Raw genomic sequence first — 22,196 nt, 5'->3', positions numbered from 1 at the left:
GGATTAACAGTCCCGGAACCACTCTGTTAGGAACCTGGGGCATAAATAAGCTCTGTCCTGGACTTTCCCAGGTATCCTAGTGGTGACCTTACCTCTATCTATCTATCTATCTATCTATCTATCTATCTATCTATCTATCTATCTATCTATCTATCATGTATCTATCTATCATCTATCTATCATCGATCTACCTACCATCCTAACCTTTCAGAAGAGGCATATTTGGCAGGCTCTTTTGCAAAAGTCCTTTTAATTACATCAGGGCCATCCAAATGAAGGTACAATGTGGAACTCACCAGCACACCTTGTCCACTCTTCTACAAACACCCGGTGCATGGGTTGCCTTAAGGACCAGTACTCTCCTCAATGAAGTGGCATTCCACCAAAATGTTATACGTGCCACAATAAGAATGCAGGGGTGCATCACTTACATTCGTGACAGCATTTATTCTTCTTCTATAGTCACTATCCAACTGAAGACCTGCAGGTCATAGGTGACCATTTATGGTATGACTATGGTTTGCCATCTGTTTATAGATGCCATAGACTGGTATGTATCCTCTGGATGTAACCTCTGGTGTGTACTGTTAAAATTTCAATAGTTGGCACAAGTTTGTTGCACTTATTGACTCAGCCCACTGTGGGAAACCTGGAATTAGCAATACAGTAAGGGTGGTGGAAGCTCCATGATTCCCCAGCACTGAATTCAGCAGAAAGGCATGGGATAGATGCAATGGCAAATAGTGCAAATATACATAAGTGCATTGAGTGTTCTTGGATGCAAGAGAGTAACACTCTCAATAAGTGCAGCATTTTTAACATGACTGTATTTGTGACTACATCCATAAATGACCCTTTACATCAGATAATCGGATGAATGCATGGAAAAAGTTGGATACCGCTGTCTTAGAATCTCGTCGGAATAAGATATTTCCCTCAAGGTCTTTGAGGATATATATATATATATATATATAATTAATGTTTATAGATACATGATGGTGTCTTGCTACAAGTTCCCTTGGCAGACTTATCACAAACTAAATGTCTAACTGAGCACTTCCCCCAGTAGACTTATCAAATATAGGGGTGGAAATAAAACACACACATTGATCATCATTAGAGAAGAATAATATATTGTAAGAAAAGTAATACAATACCGATTGAAGACAACACAACGTCTAGCCGAGCTTCCCTTGGCAGACTTCTGAGAGGAACATCAGCTGGGGGACCCCGGGCCCAAATCAAATACAGCGACTCCCAGAGCACATCAATCGGCCAATGGTCCTTACAAGACCAATTATTCTACACAACACGTCTGCTTGTAGATGAAGTCCCGAAGCCCCCCCAGCTGAGCTCCTTTTTATATTGGTACAATAACAAAGTAATAGATCATTACACATAGACATATATAATAATAATAATGGCTACATGCCCAGGACATGGCCATGAGAATGACCATGAAAATGGAAATAACCATGCGAATGAAAATAATTGCTGTGTATTTTGATTATAAATATGTGAATAAGATTTGAGCTTCCTCCTTAATAAACATATTTATATGTTTATGAGTCTATTACCTTAACTCCTACTATTCCCTGTTCTCCTGCTAATGACTGAATAACTTAACTCCAGTTGTTCCCTGGTCTCCTATTAATACTACTCCGGCTGTTCCTTGGTCTCCTGCTAATATCAGTACATCCATTTTATAACTAAGGAGCCATATTGAATGCACTTGATCACACTCACATTCATACATGGCCTGCCATGTCACATTTGTATCACAGATGGGCCACTGCAGAATTCTCTTTAGGGAAATCATTGTTCTAAGAGCAATGCTATTGAGAAGGACCATCACTTGAGAGTGGTGGAAAGAAGAATTTGGCTGCAGGAACATAGGGGGATCTTCACAATCAGGTCACAGGGGTTATAGAACGTATCTTACTGTGGTGGGAAGACTGTAGTTCAGCTTATTAATTATATTTCTTTTGTTGGGGGTGCATACGTATATATATCAGAGGCATTTTGGTAGGAGGACCCATTACTTGTGATATGTGTCTCAATTTTTTAATGGCAAAGGTAACATGGCAAGATATGATCATACAGCTTTGTAACTATACCCATTTCCATTTGTACATGGCAAACTGGAGTGTAACACACTGTGGTGTAAAATATATTCCTGTGACTTTTTGTAAAACTTGTATAAACAGACCCCTTACTAATCTAATGTACAGTATAAAAATATGACACAATTAGCTATGGCAGCCATACTAGGGATATAGATGAATTAAGGAACCTCACCCGCATGGTATAAAAGCAAGAGCGTTAGTCATACTGTTTCTATTAAGAGAGTATTATCGTTCATGGAAGAAGGAGCAATTTATGTCCATCGGCCTGAAATGTCAGGGCTGGAGACCTTATGTACAAGGTCCACCTGGCCCTAATACTAAATGTAAAGGTATTCCATATTTAATGAGCAGCCTATAGCTCACAAGGAGTGCGACTGTTGTACCCCATTTATATCCACCACTAATCTATAAATGAAGTGTAGTCCACTTATGCAACAAGTAAAGTGACAAATAGTAACAAGTGAACTGAACTGAACTGTGTGCGTACACCTGTGAGTAACCTGTGAGTAACATCGATTCTGATGAAATTGTACCACACTGGTAGTGCACACAAGCCTCCAGCAGGGACATCTTTGAGTCCACGGGTTCTGGAGAAAAGCCCTGCATTCCTGGAGTAAACCCAAATGCCATGTATTTGTTAAAATAGCACTATGGGGGATAGTAGGAGATCATTTACTTCAGAACTTCTATTTCAAAGGAGACATATTATGTAAACTATTGTACGTTAAACTATTTTAGAAATAGAAGGGATGTGCTTTAAAAAGTTGTGTTTTTGGTTACTTTATTGGAAATTTCTACAAAAACCCTACTAGTCCCGCCCATTTCTTCCATTTCCTGCTGCCTCCTTTCCCAGGCTGTGCAGGGGAGCCGGCAGCACTCAGCTCACTGTGCTTCCGGCCGGGACAGATAGGACACGCCCACCCCTCATTTGAAACATGGGGGTATATTTATCAAAGAGTGAAGTTAATAGTGAAGTTCCGCCACTAGAGTGAAATTCCGCCACTCTCCATTCATTTCTATGGGATTTTTATAGGCATATTTATCAAAGGGTGAACTTTCACTTCACCCATTGATAAATACACCTTTCAAAATCCCATAGAAATGAATTGAGAGCTGCGGAATTTCACTCTAGTGGCGGAACTTCACTCTTTGATAAATTTACCCCATGGAGAGTGACAGTAGTAGATCTATAGGAAGCTCCAGTAAAAGGTCCATTTTTAAAAACAATATTAGTTGAATTTCATTTATTTGGCAATTTTTTCTACCAAAGCAAAATTTTTCAGGGAAGCGACATGCAGCTGTTTTACCCATTGATATTTTTTCCCTAGTTCCAATAGGAGGATGAGAAAATGAGGACCAGAAAAGACATTCCCTGCCTCTGGGGAAATATGCATAAAGCTATTTTAATTTTTTAAATAAATGTAAAATATTAATTCATTTTTTTTAAGAGAAAAAAATATCTAGCTAACTATGACAAAGGAGAAGGAAAGCTACCAAAGCAGTTTATTGCCAACAGATTAGCCACAATAGTGCAAGCTATAACACTATATTTATTCTGTAGTATGCTGCCATACCTGAGTAAACAGCTCTAGAAACTCTCTCTGTTTGTTTAGGATAGCAGCTGCCATATTAGCTTGTTGTGACATCACTTCCTGCCCGAGTCTCTCCCTGCTCACACATATCTCTGGGCTCAGATTACAGCAGGCAGGAAGAGAGGAGCAAACTGAGCATGCTCAAGCCCTAACCCTGGAGGTTTATTCTGAAAACAGGAAGTCTGATACAGAAGCCCATGAGTACACAATAGAAGGAAAGAAATGTTGTGTTTCTTTTGACAGAGGACTCAGAGCAGCATTACTTTGAGGGTTTACTGGTGTATTTATATAGACCTTTCTAATAAAGCTTACTTAGTTTTAGCCTTTCCTTCTTCTTTAAATGGATGTGGTTTAAATGGGGAGTGGTGAAAAAGTATATGTGATATAGGCTTTTTTTTTCCTGGAGTGCTATGTATCTGCTCTCATTTCTGGATTTCACTTTTAAATTCTGGCGCACTTATTCTGACAATGCGGGTTCTTTACTAAACAAATATTACAGTGTATATCTACAAAGCTATTTAGATTTATATAATGTATCTTTGCTCTTAAGCTTTCTGCCATGTATAGCGATAAATATATATATAATACTCAAAAGCTATGAATATCTTGTAAATTATATCCTTATAAGTTCTGATGTCATCAGTTATAAACGGTGAGTTCTGATGTCATTTCAGTCACATGACTTACTGAAACTTGTGTATTATAATAAATAAAGTACCCTCAGTTGTAAAATATGGGGGGCCTTCGGCCTCGTGTTTTTATATGGTCATGAAACTCCTCGGTAACTTATAATATCCTTATATTTTACAAGAGGGGGTACTTTATTCACTATATAAATTACTGCAAGGAGGGCATTCACTTTAAAACATCATTACAATAAAAAGATTTTCCAATATTTCAATTTCACGTTATATTACAGAAATATTCACATCCACAGGATGTCACCGTTGTACAGTATCCCTGAAAAAAACGAACACAGCCTCCCGTAGTCAAGGATATCACGTCAGTGTTCATTCCATTGTTTCATTTCTTACATTTTTGAAGATAATCATTATTCTGGCTCTATACGAATTCTCTTGGGATGTTAAAAATATTTAAAGTTTAAAGACAGATAATGAACTGTTCTCTGGGTTAGCCTCATTGGCGTGCACCATGATTAGTCACTGATTTATGTTTATGAAAAGCAAGAGTAGTAGTGATGGGCGAATAGATTTGCGGCGAATTTTCGCGTTTCGCCAAGGGCGAATAAATTCGTGAAATTTCCAGTGAAAATACGGCAGTGTCAAAAAAATTTGGATGCGTGTCTGAAAAGTGTCCCTATTCATACGCCTATTGACTTTAACACTGATGTCAAAATTGACGCAAATTGAAGCGGGCGGCAAAATTGACGCGGCCGTCAAAATTCGAGTTTCACTCATGTTTTGCCATTTCTCAAATTTCGCGGGAAATTTTTGAATTTTTTGGCAAAGTAAAACGGGAGAAATTCGCCCATCACTAAAGAGTACCAAAACCATTAATATTCTAGACATGAAAAGGTGGAGGTTCGGGCTCATTTGTTCTGATTTTAGGAACGATGTTTGCCGGGATGTTGTAAAGTATACCGTTTTAATCTGCTCGTAGGCATTGATACAATCAAGGAAAGTTTAAATTAATGACAAGTAGAGCGCATTTCTTGCTTGGGGGATTGCATATATAATCTCATTTCTATTTGTAGATAAACATGTTTATCCAGAAGTTTTTTTTCCTTGTAGTTCTGTAATTAATAAGCTGTTTTCATTCAATCCCTACTTTCCGAAGGTACGTTTCAAACTGTTTATGAAACGGTTCAAAGAAGTTAAGTAAAAAAATATTAATTGCTGTCGTTATTTTGTTAATTCTAGAAAAACTGTTTTCCTAAAGATTAACTCCAAAAGCTTACTACATTTACTAATAGTCTCTAAAAGTGGATTATTCTGCTCATGCCAAAATGAGGGAGACCCGAAGGATCCTTGATCCTACAACCAAGCTGGAAAGAATTTGGGCTTCCAAAATAATTGCCACAAAATAATAGGCAATTCATTATTCTATAGACACCTGTGTTATTTTGTTACATTTAAAGGAGAAATAAACCCTAAAAATGAATGTGGCTAAAAATGCCATATTTTATAAAGTGAACTTATTGCACGAGGCTAAAGTTTCAGCTTGTCAATAGCAGCAATGATCCAGGACTTCAAACTTGTCACAGGGGGTCACCATCTTGGAAAGTGTCTGTGACACTCACATGCTCAGTGGGCTCTGATTGGCTGTTGAGAAGCTAAGCTTAGGGCTCGTCACTAATTATCCAGCAGAAAATGAGCTTCCCTGGCTGTAATATAAGCTGATGCTACAGGTTTGCTGATTATTAAATTCTGATGCTAATTGCACTGGTTTCTGTGCTGCCATGTAGTAATTATCTGTATTAATTACTAATCAGCCTTATATTGTGACATTTCTATTCTATGTGTACTGTATATTGTGAGTGGCTCCCTAAGCTCAGTAAGTGACAGCAGCACAGAGCATGTGCAGGGAATCAGCAGAAAAGAAGATGGGGAGCTACTGGGGCATCTTCGGAGACACCAGCCCAAGGGCTGTGGTTGCCTTGGGCTGGTACAGAAGCACAAAACATAGGGGCCGATTCACTAAGCTCGAGTGAAGGATTCGAATGAAAAAAATTCGAATTTCGAAGTATTTTTTTGGTACTTCGACCATCGAATTGGTTAAATTCGTTCGAATTCGAACGAAATCGAACGAATCGAAGTAAAAATCGTTCGACTATTCGACCATTCGATAGTCGAAGTACTTTCCCTTTAAAAAAAACTTCGACCCCCTACTTCGGCAGGTAAAACCTACCGAAGTCAATGTTAGCCTATGGGGAAGGTCCCCATAGGTTTGCTAACCTTTTTTTGATCGAAGGATTTTCCTTCGATCGTTGGATTAAAATCCTTCGAATCGTTCGATTCGAAGGATTTAATCGTTCGATCGAAGGATTAGCGCTAAATCCTTCGACTTCGATATTCGAAGTCGAAGGATTTCAATTCGAGGGTCGAATTTCGAAGTATTTTTAACTTCGAAATTCGACCCTTAATGAATCTGCCCCCTAATGTACAACATTTCTAGCTTACTACTTTTTTTAGGCTTTAGTTCTCCTTTAAGGCATAGTGCACACCATGTATATGTTCATCCTTGGGGTTCAAACATTGGCCCAATGACTTTATACATAAGTATAAAATAAGGATGTCCACAATCACCAGTCACGTGACCTTATTTCTACTACATTATCGGATCCGTTATCCAGAAACCCATTATCCAGAATCTCTGAATCATGGAGTGGCAATCTCCCATAGACTCCATTTTCAATCACATTATATACATTTTTAAAAATGATTTCCTTTTTCTGTGTAATAATAAAACAGTAGATTGTACTTGATCCCAACTAAGATATAATTAATCCTTATTGGAAGCAAAACCAGCCTATTGGGTTTATTTAATGTTTAAATGATTTTCTAGTAGACTTAAGGTATGAAGATCTAAATTATGGAAAGATCTGTTATCTGGAGAACCCCAGGTCCCGAGCATTATGAATATAACATGTCCCAGACCTGTATTTCTAAAGTTGCTTTGAACAAATACAATTCTCCACTCTTCGGATGATATACTGGAATGATTATTCCTCCGCTCTTTATTTTATTTCTCTACTGGTATTTTAAGCTTTGAAAGTTGCTTTATGTGAAAAAAAAAAAAGAAAAAAAAAAAAAGTTGTAACCCTGGGTTTACAGTCGACCGACAAAGGTCTTGTTGCAGAAATGTACTGAAATATTTTCTTGTCTTAGAAATGATGTCCTGTCAAAAGGATGAGCACAGCCGAAGCAATTTATATATTAACAGAGATAAAAGCACCAACGTTGTGTTTTGTACATCTCAAAAAAAAAAAAAAAAAAACAGAAGAAGAGGAATAATAGGAAAAAAAAAACCTCATCCTCTACTTTTCACATTTCAATTTTATGTTTGCTACTAGACTAAGCCAACTGCCACATAATTAGACTTTGTAGGTTTAATTTAAACTCACTAAGCGTATCATTGCTGTTAAGCTCTCAATTCCGAAGTCGCATAGCAGTGTCAATTTAATAACGTTCACAGTCGATACCCTCGCATTAGCACAGACAATGGCTTGATATTTTAGAACCTGGTTTGGAGTTTTTCAACTTTTACCACGAGCAGCGCTTTCGTGTAGCCGCGCTATAATAAAAAGGCACACGGAACAGCTGGCCGTCATGCAGGTAGTGTTTATTTTCTGTGTTTCCAGCGGCAGCGAGGATTCCAGGGTGAAATTCAAATTTTAATCTTGAAAACATATGAAACACAAAACATATTAATACAGTCTCAGCTCTGATTTGATTTGTATTGAGCTACAATGGCTCACTGGGTTGCAACAGAACAGCATTGATAAAATAAAGAATGTTTGCTATCGTTTTGTCTCCACTTTGACATCAAATAAACGCTCCATGTCAGCAAGATTGAATTACTCTACGTAGAAAGAAAAGGCGACAATTAGAAATATATCTACGTATTCACAGTTCTACAAGAGAAATGTAGGAATTTATTCTACAAAGAATTTCAAAGCTTACATCACTTAGGGGCTGATTTATTTGACACCAAAAATATGGAAAAGTGCGACTTTTACAGGATTTATTATGTGACAAAACTGCGACAATTCCAAATACAAAAATACTCCAGCTAAAACCTGTTGAAATTGTCAAGACCCGCCGTTGGCGATCCCTTCTCCAGCGGCATCCCATCCAAGATGGCTGCACCCGTGAACCACATGATGATGTCACATGCCTGCCGTGAAAATTGAAAATAAAAGGACTTCCAGGTCACGGGTTCAATGCCCGAATATAGGAAATCCTGATTTGTGTTCCTGAGTTCCTAAATTGTTGTTTTCTGGATTCCTGACTTTGACCCTGATTCTGCCTTTGGAACCATTGCCTGAATTTGACTACACTTTCGCTTGGCCCCTGTCGGATACCGCTGAACTACACAAGCTTCCTCCTTGGTCCGAACTTCTCCCACTGGAAGCCGATAGCCCCCCCTGATGGAAATCATGTAAAAGTCAATGGCAGAACTGGAAGAACTTCCTTTGAGTCATGGTTTTGGAGGTTTTCGTGAGATTTTGCCACTGACTTTTGTGCGACAACTCAAAAAAGTCACATTTTTTGTGACTTTACAGCAACTTTTTCCATTCATACTTTTTAAAAAATGTTATTCGGATTTTTTTCATAAATTGCATGACATTCGTAGTTTTAGACAAAGTGAGTTCAGTCGTTGATTAAAAAACCTCTAAAACAACTAAAATTCGATTTTTCATAAATGAGCCCAATTATCAACATTCTCATTTTAGTAGTTTTACAGGTTTATGAAATAGGGATGCGCCGAATCCAGGATACGGTTCGGGATTCGGCCAGAATTCGGTTTGAATCCTTCTGCCCGGCCAAACCGAATCCGAATCCTAATATGTCACAAAAAAAGGAAGTAAAAAATGTTTTCCCCTTATTTGCATATTTTAGGTATTCAGCCGAATATTTCGCGAAGGATTCGGGGGTTCGGCCAAATCCAAATTAGTGGATTCGGTGCATTCCTATTTTAAGGCCACGACTAAACTCACTTTCTCTAAAATGATGAATGCCATGGAAATCAATAAAAGATCAGAATATAAAAAGTACGAACAGAAAAAAGTGCTGAACAATCTGAAAAAAACCCCCCAATATCTCTTATAACCTCTAAAAAGTTTTTCGGACAATTACAAGTAAAAAAAAAAAAATCTAAAAACCTCTAAAGAGGGAATGTAATTAAAATTGCAGGTGTTGTTTAAAACTGCGTTTTTGTTTAGCGCTGCTCGCAAATATAAAATCATTTGCTGGTGAATAGATATACTGCACATGATTCGCAAAAGCCATTTGTGTGCAAACTTTGCGAAAAAGTCGTTGATGTATCAAATTTGTCAAAAAGGACACAAACAACGGAAGTCTTGGACGCTAATGTTCGCAAAGGGTGTATGCAAATGTTTTTTGCGCTAGCCCAAAGTCTGAATGGTTAAAAAAAAGAGAATGGTCCTGCACAGCTCTCATTGACTTCTATAGGACCTTGACTGCTTTTACTTGGAGTAGCTTTGTATTATATTTTTTAAAATTAATAAATCTCAAATTTTTAGAGTTTTAGAGAAATAAATAAAAACTATTTTTTTGAGAAAAAATATGATTTGTGAATGAAAGGAAGTCTGAATTTTAGTAAATCTGCCCCTTTCCACTGGTTCTTGAATTTAGATCCCCAAAACAACTTTGGAGACCAGGAATGTTTTCAGAAATAAAATATTTACTAATCAGCTAATTACGTTCAGTGTAAAGACTTGAATATCATTCTCACAATGAACAAACGGAAGTGCTCCACTGTAAAATATATTTGAGCAAATTTATTTTTCCTGGTACAGATTCACCGTGAAATCTTGGTGATTTACTTTTTTGGTGATTTAGTTCGTCCTGCATCAAGATTGACCCATCTGATATCCCTGCCACAAGATCAGCATATTCAACTTGTGCATTCCATTGGCGACTGCTAAGGGGCAGATTTATCAAGGGTCGAATTTTGAAGTACAAAAAACTTTGAAATTCGACCATCGAATTAAAAAACTTTGAATTTGTATAACAAATTTGGCAATCCTGCGGTCGAAAAATCGTTCAAACAAACAATTAAATAGTTTGATTCGAACGATTTTTAGAGATCGATCGAAGGATTTCTATTAGACCTAAAAAAACTTAGAAAAGTGCTCTGGAAGTTCCCCATAGGCTAACATTGCACTTCAGTAGCTTTAATTTGTTCGAAGTCAAAGTTTTTTTTAAAGAGACAGTACTTCAATTATCAAATAGTCGAACAATTTTTACTTCGAATCATTCTAATCAAAGTCGAATATAGCCTATTCTATGGCCAAAGTACCCAAAAATTTACTTTGAAATTCGAACTTTTTGTACTTCGAAAATTCACTTGAACTTAGTAAATCTGCCCCTAAATGTCAGTTGGAGAGCAGGAAGCCAGTGCTAAACCCAGCACACCATCCAAAACACCATCCAACTCATAAAAACACCCCAATCGCAATATAATTTTGCCTTCAGTTTGACTCCAATACATTTCACAAAATTTTGCAGTTTCACAAATTGTTCAGTAAAGTAGAACGCGACATTTGCACTCATTACTGTGGTTAATATTTAACCACTAGGATACTTAGGGGCCGATTCACGATTAGGGGGCCTAATTATCGAGGGTTAATTAACCCTCGATATTCGACTATGAACTAAAATCCTTCGACTTTGAATATCGAAGTCGAAGGATTTAGGGCAGATAGTACGATCGAACGATCAAAGGATTATTCCTTCGATCGAACGATTAAATCCTTCGAATCGAACGATTCGAAAGATTTTAATCCAACGATTGAAGGAATATCCTTCAATCAAAAAAAGTTAGCCAAGCCTATGGACCTTCCCCATAGGCTAACATTGACTTCGGTAGCTTTTAGATGCCGAACTAGAGGGTTGAAGTTTTTTTTAAAGAGACAGTACTTCGACTATCGAATGGTCGAATAGTCGAATGATTTTTACTTCGAATCCTTCGATTTGAAGTCGTGGTCGAAGTAGCGCATTCGATGGTCGAAGTAGCCCAAAAAAAACTTCGAAATCGGCCCCTTAGGGATTAATTGAGAAATTCTAAAAGAATTGAAATAATAATTTTGGAAGACACACTAGTTTAATACTATTGGGGAATGCAAAATAGCTTTTTTTTTTTAGTATTAGTGGATAAAAAATTGCAAATTTTCTATGTTGCACCAGTGCACAGTGTATATAATTACACTCCCAAAATTCCAAACAAAATTTGCTGTTTCAGTTCTATTTAACTGACATTTGGCATTTCGGCTCACTAAAGGCACCATCAGTGGGGCTTGAGAAGCTAAGTTATATCCTGGCAATGGGATATAAATTTCGGTTACAGAAGCAGTGTGCTTCAGGAAACAACAGTTTTGTAAATTTACAAAACAATTCAGAAGCTGCACAATTATTGTAACACTCTGTTTCCTTATCGCTAATGATTCTGCCATGTGTCTGAGCTTCTTTAGGTATACAAAATAACAGTCTACTCACCTCATGTTTGAACCTAGGGACAATCCTGCTGTTAGGATAATAGGGAAGAACCAAAGCCAATGCATTTAATTCTACATTCAATTTTGAATAATTTGGTTTAAGTCACTAGTAGGGTTGCTACCTGGTCAGTATTTCACCAGCCTGGCTGGTAAAAATGATGGTTCATCCCAATGTTATTAATAGAGAAAAAAAGATAAATATATAGGAAGGCCGGTATTTTTTTCCAGAAAAGGTGGCAACCCTAGTCACTAGCAGTCCCAGGGCAAAGATTCAAGGTCAGGAACAGACCAGGTCTATCAGAAATTCATGAATGTGGGTTCTGTGATCAAATGGGAGAAAATAACCAGGCTGAGTTCAAAAGCTAAAAAATCTTAGCACAAAGCTTTTTTTTTCAAAATTCCAACCACTCTCCTGAGCAAATTCTTCTGGAAATCAAAAAGCCAAAGGGTTGAAGATTTAAAAAAAACTTGGAGACATATAACAGACTGGGTGAAAACCAGGCTTAATTCACATAAAACAAGACAAAATTAGGAATTCTGTCATGGTTTTTACTTTTCATTTCTAAATCACACTGTTTACTTTGCATAACATAATGCACTCTACCATTTAAAACTTTATTCTTGAATCAAAAAAATAATTTTTTTTAGTTGTAATATTGGTGTGGAAGCAGCTATCCCAGTGCATTGTGCCTGATTATGAGCTTTGAGAAGGAGCCAGAATTTCAGCATGGAACTGTTATGAGACAGCTATTGCTCCTACCCTTCTCATTGTTCTTCAATACGACCCAAGTCTTGCTCCCTAGCCCCATCTAATGGTAGACATGAGAATAGTGGGAAAAGCAGGAACACTTGTAGCAATGCAAACAAATCCGGTCAGCAGAGGTGTCAGGTAGCTGCTATCTGGTTAGCTGTCCATTGTTCTGTTGATATATATATTGTAGACCTGAATTATCATGTAGACCTCAGTCAACAGGAAAGTGCATGCAGCATGTGACTGCAAGATAAATATAATTCTTTAGGTGCCTCTTCTATTGAGTCCTAAACCTTTTATTATTGGTTATTTATCATATCCTTATCTGTATGAGAGTGTTGGTCACCAGAATATGCCAAGATTAATATAAAGCAGTCTACTGTTGAGCCTTCATAAATAAATTAGACCCTGCAACCAGAAATTGCTGGAACATCATAATCTGCTCTTTGGCTGTTTACTTATGTGTCTCTAAGCAAGGGGCCAGGACCTGCTGAGGACCTTTAATCATAACCTGCTGTTTGACATCGATTGGCACAAGTATTAGCTAGTGACAGTACCATGCTGAGATCCTTTTTTTCCTGATATGCTGCTGAGCTTCAATAAATCATGATTTGTTGCTGACAGTCTGTAGAGGTTTGAGCTAGGCAGAAGGAACATTTAAGCTCTTTCAAACCTCATCTACGGTTGACCTTAGGGTTGGCACCTCACCCTCTTAAGGGTCAGGACACACAGGCAGATTCGGGGAGATTAGTCGCCTACCCGCAGGCTAAAATGTAAATCTCCGGCAGGATGGCCCTCGGAGCGATTCGTTTTCCGAAGTCACCCGAAGTTGCTACATGAGAAAACTTCGGGCACCTCGGAAAATGAATTATTCCGAGTGCCATTCTGCCGGTGATTTACATTTACATTTTATCTGGCTGGAAGCAGGGGAGGCAGTTCAGGGAGATTAGTCGCCCCGAAGAAGAGGAAATTTGTCGCCGGGCGACTAATCTCCCCAAATCTGCCTGTGTGCCCTGACCCTAAAGATGAACACATATACTGCTTGAATACAGCATTATGTCCATAATTACTATGCCTCACACATCTAAATTTAATATGTTTCATAAGTGTTGGCTTTTAAAGATGAGTTGGCAAACCTACATGGCCCTCAGTAAAAAGTTTGAGCGAGTATGAAGAAAAACAGTGTTTAGAAAAACGAATGTGTACTTAAACTTGCTCTGTTCCTAATGTTCCTAATACTCACATTTTGCCAACTGCCTGTCGGCTTGTTCTTTTGTTCCCGAACAAAGCTTCAGTTACGGAGCCCTACTTTATAAATAAACTTGCTTTGTTTAATGTGTCGGCGCAGTTATTTTGCCTGCAGTCTGTGTATGATGTTTTCAGCAAGTAATCACTTTAACAAACTCCATATCAACACAATTTTTAATATTTTTATAGACACCTGTAGCCTTACAAGGAATGAATCCTACCAGATGTAACTATATTTTTCAGCTATTGGCTACATATCTTTCCAAGGGACACGTAATTATTTTCGGCAGGTAAAGCAGATGGGGCAAAAGGTGGAGCCAAGTGTTCAGTTTGCTGTACACCTCAAAGACTGAACGTATTCATTTTCGATTTTTTAGATCATAACAGTTACTTCTCACACTATTCTGCACCTTTATGTTGACTTTTTTAATGACCAACTGCCTCCTACTCTATAGAAAATCTACCATATAAGGACTGATACTTTAGGCAATATTGCCAAAATATTTTGACCCTCTGTTTGGTGATTGGGAAACAAGGATTTACTCAATCACTGTTGTAGCAAGACTTTGACAATGGCTTTACCCTGTCATTCGACAAGATTGTGCAAACTGTAATATCATTTGTTGTTTCCTAGAAACTGTACAAATTTAGTGTTTTCCATAAAAAATGTCATTGCCATTCTTTCACTTTCTTTCTGTGTTTCATTTGAGATGCCTCTTCAAACTATTTATTAGATCTGAGGTTTATTCATTTTGAAGATTAAAATTTTAAAAATAAAATACTGGATTGTGAAACTAAAACGAGTGGGGATCCTGTTTTTTTAAACTCAAATGCAGCAAATTTAGGAAAAAGTTAGAACATTGGATTGTATTTGTTTGAAAAAAAACCTCAATTGCTTCTAAAATCACTTCCATTCAATTTAAAAATCAGACTTTTTAGAATAACTCATGTTGAAAATATACCTCACATCGGCTTATACAGAAGCAGGCCAGGTTTTGGTTGCTAAATTTTTATCTGATTGATACATTTCAAAAAGAAAATTCAAATTTGAATTCACTTTCTTTTTGGCAGGAATTTTTGTGAATTACGGTAAAAAAACTCAAACTGGAATTGTAATAAATAGAAGCCTATTTGCGGACATGCACATATTACTGTCAGCTTCCAGGATACTGGGGTCCCTTCTTCAGTCAAGGTTACTTGATCATGTAATAAAAATCCAGAATTGGTTCCTCAAGTATTCATGATGACAAAGCCTTCTCCTGTCTGCTAATCATCAACCAAATGTGAATTTTAAACTCATAGGTCTCATATCTCAGTCTGCTTCCTAATTCAACTGGTTCTTACTTGAGTCTTTCTACTGAATGAACTGACCTTAGTCTGAAGGATGTGAATTGGTTATCACTGGTTTAGTGTCATTGGGGAATGACAGTAGCAGTAGGCATGGCTAAAGGTGGCCATACATGCATAGATCCGGAGAGGTCACCAAATGAGCTGATCTTGTGCCAATATGCCCACCTTGAGTTGGCAATGTCTGACTTATCTGATCGTGGGCCCTAGGGTCCAATGATCGGATCACATTGCCCGGAATGCAGGTGGTCAGTGCAAGGACCACATCAATTAAGTTTTGTGGTCCTTCATCTGACAGAATTTTTAAAGCTGCCCAATCAACAGCTGGCCGATTTTTCCAAAATGGCAGCCCATAATAATTCCAAAAGCAGATATTTTGAACATTGGCTCAATTAGTTGATATTTTCTTGGAGAGAACTTATTTGTTAGAATTACCACTTTATCCATGTCAGTTGCCTTGGTTGTACTTATGCCCCATTCCAACTGCAAACTGATATGAAACTTGTTATCCAGAAAGCTATTAAAGAAAGCTGTCCCTCAAAGACCCCATTTTATCCAAATGATCGAAGTTGCATAATGATTTCCTTTTCTGTGTAATAATAAAACAGTAGCTTGTACTTGATCCCAACTAAGATATAATTAATCCTTATTGGAAGCAAAACCAGTCTATTGGGTTTATCTGATGTTTATCTGATTTTTAAGTAGACTTAAGGTATGAAGATCCAAATTAAGATCCGAAAACCCCCAGGTCCCGAGCATTCTGGATAACAGGTCCTATACGTGTACTAATTCTATTCTTGGGTTGTTTAAGGCAACGGAAGACTCACCGATCGAGCATAAGATTCTCTTATTTACATACTAAAGATCTCTTTGAAAAAGCAGCATGAAAGTCAGTGTTCCCATAATCCTCACCTGCGGGGTCGTTCTGGAGGTAATTTAGAAATATGCAACTTGTCAGGAGATGTCTTGGGCTCTTTCTGCTGATTTGTGTACTTTGTGTTGGCTTTTTTGTATATTACATAATTTATGGGCTGTGAAAACTCGGAAAGTCTGTTGACTACAGTGATACAAACCAACATAGCGTTATTAAAGGTCACCTTGCGGAGAAGCATTAAAAGAATAACTACTAACTAGTGTTGATATATGCTCAATGTGCATTATTTTGTCAGAACCTGGACTTATATGTTCCTATTAAAGTGTAAGGATTTATGTGATCAACTACCATGAAGGACACTTAAGGAAACAACTGAGAGCTTGAAACATAAATTAAGCAGAATGTATACATCAACAAGGCTCCAAGTTCAACTTTACATGTCATTGAAACCTATTTCTCAACAGTTATGTTTGTCAGTGGAGTGTCAGGTCAGTAATGAGCTCAGGTTGCTTAGAGTCAAGACCGGCAATAGATTAGTATGTTATATATGAGCCCAAGACTCCCTCGTGTAGTGTTTATGTGCAAAGAGATTTGTGCTCTCAAGATACTTAGTTAAGTAAATATTAGATGATATTTTGATCATGAATGAGGCCGTTTGTCTGTACAAATCAGGATTTAGCCAAAAAGTCAACTGAATAGCCTGATTGAGCACCGTATTTTTAACACCCATGGGCTCTTCATCTTGAAGGCATGGTGTAAAGTAGAACAAATGCTCATAATACAGGTATAGGATCCATTATCCAGAAACCCGATATCCAGAAATCTCCGAATTACAGGATAGCCATCTCCCATAGACTCTATTTTAAGCAAATACTTAGTGGGTTTATTTAGAGGGTTATTTACTAAAACCCAAATTTTTTGAATTATTTGAATAAAAAAAGTACGACCAAATTAGAATCCACGATTTCACCTTATTTATTATTAAAAAAGGCTTGATTTAATCGGTTCGAGTAAAAACTTGATAAAATCGTGAGAAACCCTGAATCGTACCATTTTTTCGGAGATTTTTGCTACATTTTTTTGGGACTTTTCCTGAAAAGTCAGAATTTTTTGTGGCTAATTCCAGCATAGACCACAGAAACATCAAAATAGAATAGAGACCTCTGCCATTTATTTATACACAACCTCGGCAGGTCTGAGATGGAGGATTTTTGGATTCTGGCTTTTTGCTGCATTCGGTTTTAATTGATCTAAAAAAATGTGAGTTTTAAATAGAGACCAGAAAAAATAGAGTTTTGCCCCCAAAAGCCGACCGTAGTTTAGTAAATAAGCCCCTTGGGGCATATTCGAATTTCAAATTGAAAAAACTTTGAAAATTCTAATTAAAAAAGACCAACCGAAAGTTAAAGTTTTCGATCGAATAGGTCCATATTTGGTAGAATTCTAATTGTACGAATCGAAGGAATAATGCATTCGATTGAATTCAATTTGCAGTTTTTCCCCATAAAAACTTTTCAAAGTCCACTAATTGACTCCAATTCTTGGAGGTCCCCCATAGGCTAAAACAGCAATTCGACAGGTTTTCAATGGCGAATGGTCGAAGTCGAATTTTTAAAGAGACAGTACATGATAAATTTCGATATTCTAATTTTTTAATTTTTTTCAAATTCAAATCAAATTTGAACTATTCCCTAGTCGAAGTACACAAAAAATAGCTTGAAATTCAAATTCAAAACGAAAATTCACCTCGACCTTTGATAAATCTGCCCCTTAATGTCTTAATGATTTTTTAGCATATTTAAAAGCATGGTTCACCTTTCAGTAAACTTGTAGGGGGTTATTTACTAAACCTCAAATTTATCTGCTTGAGTTTTTTGGGGCAAAAACTTATTGGGAAAAAAAAAACCTCAAATTGTTCAAGATTTATTTATACTCAGATGCTGCAAAAAGCCCAAATCCGAAAATCTGCCATCTCAGATCTGTTGGTCCTATATAAGTCAATGGGAGATGTCCCTATCCCAATTGGAAGATAGCGTGGTCTGTGCTCGGTGAAGCCTAATAATCTGATAAATTCGGGTTTTATGGCAAAAATCTGAAGAAATCTAGGAACATGGCAAAAAAAAAAAAAAGTCTGAAAAAAAATTATACGATTTGCGGTTTTGTTCGATTTTATCAGGTTTTTTTTACCGATCTGATTTATTTAAGTTATTTTATCAATAAATAAGGCAAAATTGAGGATGGGAGTTTGGTCAAGCTTTTTTTTAATTTAAATTATGCGATAAATACGGATTTTAGTATAAAACCCCCTTAGTATGTTATAGAATGGCCAATTCTAGCAATTTTTTTATCTTTTTTAATTGGTCTTCATTATTAATTTTTTAGAGTTTTTGAATTTACTACCATCTTCTTCTGACTTTTCCCAGCTTTCAAATGGGGGGTCAGTGACCCCATCTAATAAACAAATGATCTGTAAGGCAACAAATATATTATTATTGCTACTTTTTATTACGCATCTTTCTATTCAGGCCTCTCCTATTCATATTCCAGTCTCTTATTCAAATCAGTGCATGGTTGCTGGGGGAATTTGCTAAATAACTCAACAACCACAAATAATAATGAAAACCAACTGCAAATTGTCTAAATCATACTAAAAGTTAACTCAAAGGTGAACAACCCCTTTTAAGGTTTAGTGTTCCAAATTAAAGAAAGCTCCTTTTACCTGGAAAACCCCAGGTCCGAGCATTCTGGATAATAGATTCTATACTAATAGCGCACATCACACTTGTGCCAAAATGTTCTTCTTTTTGGAAACTTTTTAGAGATGAATTTTACAAAATGCATTTTTCTATTGGATCAAGGTGTATTTCCACTTTATTGCCTTTCAAAGAAATACGTGTTGTCATTCTGAACATTCGTCCAAAAACTTATTGAAAAATAATAGTTGCTCTGTGCTGCGCGGTGCTGAAAGTTAGGAGATCAGCACATTTATTTAGAAAAAGAAGGGAAACGCTAAGTAAAGCTTTTATTTAAAACTATGCCAGATTCTTTCATTCCCGCAAGTGTATTTTGCTACTGCATCTATTTTCATTGCTTCGAATGTTAACAGATGCGCCTCGGAAAGTGAGGAATATGCTATAGCAAAACCCTGTATGAATCTACAATAATGTTTGAAATTTTAGGTATGAATAAAATATTCTTTTGGGTAAAAAGAATTATTTTCTTCTATCATCTGTGATCGTAATTTGCCTCAAAAACACAAATGCACCCAGACACACACAGAGATGCACACACAGGAGTTTATATGTCTTTTAAAGGAGAAGGAAAGCTTAAGGAAAGGTTAAAACTAAGTAAGCTTTATCAGAAAGGTCCACCTAAATATACCAGTAAAACCTCAAAGTAATGCTGCTCTGAGTCCTCTGTCAAAAAAAAACCACAGCATTTCTTTCCTTCTATTGTGTACTCATGGGCTTCTGTATCAGACTTCCTGTTTTCATCTTAAACCTCCAGGGCTAGGGCTTGAGCATGCTCAGTTAACTCCTCTCCCCCCCCTCCTTCTCTTCCTGCTGTAATCTGAGCACAGAGCTATGAGTGAGCAGGGAGAGACTCAGGCAGGAAGTGATGTCACACCAAGCTAATATGGCAGCTTCTATCCTAAACAAACAGAGAGCTTCTAGAGATTTTAACTCAGGTATGGTAAACATTCTGCAGAATAAATACAGCATTCTAGCTTGCACTATTGCAGCTAATCTATTGGCAATAACATGCCTCCGTAGCTTTCCTTCTCCTTTAAATGTGGCTCAGGACCTATCACTAAAGAGGGGGCAGTGTTGACTGCACCTAGAGAGGTCTCATGGTAAATGCTCCACATGCTCTGATTATAATGTTCTCTAACACTCTCTCCAGCTGCTCTCCAGGGAGAACACAATTACATTTGTGATCCTCTCTTTCAGCTGGGTCTTTGCAAAGTACTGGAGCAAACGTTTTTGGGAGCTGTAACTTTGAAGGTAAATAAATAGATGTAGAAAAATTGAGATAAAGGGGTACAACAAGAATTACACAGTGAACAGTCATCTATACACCCATGCACTCCGGAGCAAGAACTTGTGAAGAATTAGTCTCACCACTCAGAACTCCACCCTGTAGTGCATTCCCTATGGTGGAAGCCTCTCATAGATAATACTATTCCTTTCAGATCCATGTTATCTACATCTAGGCGAAGTCGTCTTGAATAAATAATTCCACACTACTAGTCCTCAGAAGCACAACTCTAATGAGCTTTGATAGAAATTGTTATCCACTATAGAAGTTAAAGAATTTGTTCATGGGGTCCCTGTTTCACAAATTCCTTACAGATGCTGATCTTCTTAGGGTTCAAAGCTTGATACTTGGGTCGTATACTCCAGACTTCCTATAATAATAATTGGGGGGTGGCAGGCGACCTTTTCTGTGCACAGCTGGTGAGTGTCGCTTACGAGTTTGATGCTTCCTTGGTATGACACTAGTGCATGCATTTTTTTCCTTTGGCGCGCTCCTGGACATCGCATTTAGCAGGTCTATTGTACATAGTTCCTGGGTGCGCTTTTAGTTTGGTTTCTTCATACTTGACCCTTGCCTTGTCCCTCACTTCTGCTGATTTGCTGCCTGTACTGATCTCAGCCTGTTACTCACCATTCTTCTGGATCCTGACTTTGTACTACGTTTACAGTTTGGTTTTTCTGGACCTGTTCTATGACTACACTTTGCTCTAACCCCTTTCCTCCTGTTGCACGTTATGGTTCCTTTGTCGGCCCAGAACTCTCGCGTTGGTTCTCTCACTTTAAGACCTGGCAGCATCCAAATAGGGGAGGGCTCTTCCCAAAGCAATAGGTGGCTGTTATAGGTGGAAACGTGAGCCGTGACGGGAACCTTGTATCCATTCTGGGTTTTGGAAACCATAAGTGACGCTCCCAGCACATCCACCTCGGCTATTAGGTGGAGACCAAATTAGAAGTGCCATGCGGTCAGGAACTAATCACAAGAACTATCATTTCCTGAGAATAAACCCTTAGGGTCCCCAACAGTTCCAACCATTGTAACTTCAAGATAAAGAAAGTCCATTGCCTACTTGGTTCTAAATAAAGATTAAATATTAAATATGAGTGTATTTGCATGCAGAGTCGGGCCAGCCAGGCTCCCCAGGCAACCCGGCCGGCCGTATCGCCCTCTCCACCAAGGATGTGTAGGAGCGCATGCACATGCATGCTGACCAGCTGCGTCATCCTCCTTTAGGCACGCATGCCCCCTCCCCTAATGTAGGCGTGTGTGCATAATTGGAAACAATCATAGGACAAGTGCAGGACTCTGCAGACCAGACTAGTGTAGGCAGCAGTAAAAGGTACGTGCCCAGTTCACCCCAAGCTTTGCGCCCTAGGCACGTGCCTATTCTGCCTACCCCTAGTTCCGGCCCTGCTTGCATGCACTCTAAGAAGGTGAAAGAAACCCAAAATCCAGAGAGGGGGCTAAGAAACTGGTCACAGCTTGCTCTTATTGCCATATTAGTAAATTTGCCTTCTGGGTTGACTCTCAGCTGCTCAGCTACAACTATGTCTTAGTTGTACATTTTTCAGGGGTCCCACAAGGGCAAACAGGTTACTTAATCTACACTAACTAGGAAGGTAGCAGTGAGGTAGAACTCAAACCAGATGTGTCAAATCCATACTGGACAATATATAACCTCACAGATCTAGAGAGAAGACATTAAACAAGCTGGAGGTCAAGGCTGGCAGCAAGGTAGGGAACGGGAGCAGAAAGGAGTCAACTGAATAGGACAAGGCAATGGAACCTGAACAAGAACAACATCATCACATCTACAGAGTTTGCAATGATAGTAGTAACACTAATAATAAGTTACACTAGTGAGGAGCACTTATTCAGGTTCTAAATTTTCTTTCGAGCTGGAAGGGTGACTTTAAATTCTAAACCAAATGTAGTTGACGTTTGACTCTATCTGCCACTAAGTTTAAGAAATTTACAGTAAGTCTGTCTCCTTCCCTGTGATAGTCAGTGGCAATAGACATTT

Source organism: Xenopus laevis, chromosome 7L, assembly GCF_017654675.1.
Source record: "Xenopus laevis strain J_2021 chromosome 7L, Xenopus_laevis_v10.1, whole genome shotgun sequence".
NCBI lineage: Eukaryota > Metazoa > Chordata > Amphibia > Anura > Pipidae > Xenopus > Xenopus laevis.
This window is presented reverse-complemented; position numbering follows the sequence as displayed.